Source organism: Procambarus clarkii, chromosome 62 (genome assembly GCF_040958095.1).
Source record: "Procambarus clarkii isolate CNS0578487 chromosome 62, FALCON_Pclarkii_2.0, whole genome shotgun sequence".
NCBI classification, from domain to species: Eukaryota; Metazoa; Arthropoda; class Malacostraca; order Decapoda; family Cambaridae; genus Procambarus; species Procambarus clarkii.
In genome coordinates, this window is record NC_091211.1 from 19,963,279 (window position 1) to 19,966,801 (window position 3,523).

At 39.2% G+C, this 3,523-nt stretch overlaps 1 protein-coding gene across 2 annotated transcripts in view; it reads left to right on the plus strand.

The window, feature by feature from the left end:
- Positions 1-908: 908 nt before the first annotated feature.
- Positions 909-3,523, plus strand: part of LOC123766495 (ras association domain-containing protein 10) — a 266,095-nt gene continuing 263,480 nt past the window's right edge. For both annotated transcript variants that reach the window (XM_045755683.2, XM_069308312.1), the window contains exon 1: positions 909-1,242. The gene's annotated coding sequence lies outside the window, so the exon portion shown is untranslated. The remainder of the gene's footprint in view (positions 1,243-3,523) is intronic.

A 3,523-nucleotide genomic window follows, 5' to 3' on the forward strand; every position in this document is an offset into this window, starting at 1 on the left:
TATATATATATATATATATATATATATATATATATATATATATATAATCTAGATCTTATAGGAAGTTGAAGAGAATTCAAATGAACACGCGGCTACACTACTGGAATATCAATAGTAGACGAGGAAAAATAATTGTGATGGTTGATTTTAGTAAACCCAGACAAGCAACAGATGACCAAAACAGGAGAATGGACACGCAAACAAAACACAAAATATTGTAATACAGAAAACAGGATCAAAAGCACATTGGATGAGTAGTGATTATGAGGGACTTCAACCATGGGAAGATAGACTGGGAATCCAAGAACTAGCATGGTGGGGCTAAAGTAAGGGGTGCAAAAATGGAAATACTTACTGAAAGAGCCTCATAATAGAAAATATTTAAAATGGCACGATAAAAAGGTGAAAAGATTTACCTAACCTTCGTAGCCTGATGTACACCCGGCTCTTAATCATCCTGGGACCAAGCTGGCTTACATATTACATAAAGAAACTCTAATTGTCCCAGAGTTCTTATTGGCAGAATCCACTCCATGGGCTCCTTAAGGGATAGTCAGGCACCATTTGAGTTTCTAATCGCTTTGTGAAATCTTGCTCCGAACCAGGATGATCAGGAATAGATATCCTTAACTGACTCCAGGTCTCTACGAGAGTATGAAGGTAACGGAAGCGTGTAGTTGTCCAAGTTCAATCCATTATGTTTGAATGTCATATTAGTTTCCGGTTACAGGATGTCATATTTTCAGGTTATGTGAAAATGCAAATGATGCTGTACTCTTGAAGTAAATGGACAAAAACAGAGAGTTCCGGGCTAGTGTGGACTAAACGATCGTAGAGTAGGAACGTCCTCTGGAAAACGTTGGCAGCTCGTGTTTTCTGGGGACTTAGCGCCTCAGTTGTCGGTAAGACTGTGTGAGGAGAGGACGTGCGACTTACGCTCTCGCTCCCACCGTGAGAACCCTTGCTTGTGTTTCCGCCTCCTAACTTAACCGTTGAAACAAATAACTTGCGGTCATCGAATGTGCTCGTGTGCCTTTTGATATATGTTAGTGTTGTGATCTATGTGCAGTTGCGATGATAACATTGATGTATCACACAGTGACAGCGTTTTATTGATTGTGTAAATGAACCAAGTCAACTTTTAAATGAATGTAAATAACGTTTACGGATTTGTGGCTAATAGTGAATGTCTTACGCAAGTGATCTTCGTACACTATAAGACTGTCATCCACGATTGTTCAGGTAAGTCAAGTTATAACTTATATAGCAGTGTACGCAGGTCACGTGACTTACACCATTTACAGTTTTCTTTTCTTATTTCGACTAATATAATATAATTATATATATATATATTAATTGTAAATCACGAAAATTAACACGTGATGAAAAATGTGACAGTGTCAGACCACGGAGGAAGAATTGAAACAGGAATTTCCTTAAGTACTTTCGTATATTACTACATCTTCAGAAGGCATGATATTCCTTCTGAAGATGTATTAATATACGAAAGTACTTAAGGAAATTCCTGTTTCAATTCTTCCTCCGTGGTCTGACACCGTCATATATATATATAATATATAAATATACATATATATATATAATATATATATATATTATATATATATTATTTTTTCCTTATTGAGAAGTTTATGAGGTAAATACAAGTTAAACCAGTTATGATATATAATAACTATCTCCAACGTTGGTACGCGAGAATCGATGAGTGGCATTATTCTTGATTAACTTGAGTGTGTTAATGTTTTTGTTGTGGTGTGCGAGGTCCTACACCCCCAGAGTGGGTCCTCCCCCCCTCGTGTGGTGGCTTCATCGGCACCCACGTAGTATTGGGGGGGGGGATGTACAGTCGATAATTATAATGGCGCCCTATCTAGCCTAATAACGCAGCAGTAGGTTGTCTATCCTAGAGGCGTCAGCTTGGGGCAAGGTTCCTAACCCAACTCGAGAATAACCTGGTTGACTGACTACGTGGGCATGTCAGCATGGTCAAGTCTGCCTTAACCCAACAGAGCAGCAATAAGGCTGTATTAAACGTTGAAGCCAGCCAAGGTGGTCTGCTTGCTTGACTCGTGTGGGGTCCGTCATGCAGATCTCGCCGACCCGGAACTCTCCTTATAAACCAGTGTAAGCAGATCTTGTCAAGGCTGGTGAGCAGCAACACGCGTTTCATTGCTTGAGAGGAAACTCGCGCCTCCAAGGAATGTTTCACGGCACGCACAATCAAGTAACCGCTTCGGCAGGGTTATGAAAAGCAGAGTGTGGCGTGTTTAAACAGGAGTGGTAAATGAGCTTGCTGAGATCTTAAACACGCGTGTAGAGTCAACAAGAGCTAGCGAGGCCCTCACCCTGCCACTCTCGTCACCCTCGCTATTGACATGTATTATTCTGTACACTCTCGGCTCGAGTAATTCTTTGTTTGCTGTACGCAGACACGCACACAAAAAAGGCTCTTCTATAAATACAACCATAAGAGCTGGCAGCGAGAGGTAGTGTGTTGCGGGATTTATTCAACCTTTTTAACCATTTTCATTATGTTACGTGAAAATCAACAAGGATTTCATAGATCAAATGTATTAATGTATGTTAAATGTCTCTTTATTCTCTTGCAGTCAGGTTTTTTTTGTAACCCCGTTTTTATTTAGTGATTTTCTTAGACTTTCAAGGTTATGAATCAAAGGTTAACCAGAATTGCTATCTAGTTACTGGCTGGGACACCATTATGTTGATGATATATTGCAGCGTAATGTTGTTTGCAACTGTTCAGGAGTTTTCTGGAATGGCAGTGTGAAGATTGCACCTCACTGCAATACACGTTACAAGTGTCAAGTATTAACTCAAGTACATTAGTCTCCAGCTTGTAAATGTTGATAGAAATTGCCACCGGTAGAATAACTAAAGGTTGAGTGTCCCTGGGTAAAATATATTCTATATTTGTTTACAATAACAGTTTTCAGAGTATATTATGCTACATTCTGAACCGCCTTCTTCGTGAAATATTGGGCGTCAATAGCCTTAAAGTTCATTGTTTCGTTTTGTGTGTAATTGTGTTTATAAAACATATCGGTATCAGTCTTGGGTTCAATAGATCAAAAGTCAAGGTCATAGTTGCCATAAAAAAGACGATTCGTTTCCGCTCATTTTCTTCACTTTTTCATGGACGCTGAACTTGATAACAGGATATCAAACGTTATCTTGAGGCGTCATTTGCCTGTCTTGTCGGTAAATGTTAAGCATTTGGCTTTCTTTCTGTAACTTGAAATGTGTTTTCCCGCTCTAACCCAATTTTCTGGCTCATGTATTTCTACAGAGATAGAAAGGCTAGGCTTTTTGCTTCTCGATAATGCAAAATTTAGTGTGTAGTATATACCTAATTAGATATGAGAATAACTAATGTAGTGGGCCCTGGAGAGGAAAATCAGAGCCCAACTCAATTGTCTCCTTGCTACATAGCCTTCCTGGTTTGGTGCCTTCTATTGATAATAATTACTCAATTGTCTCCTGAGAC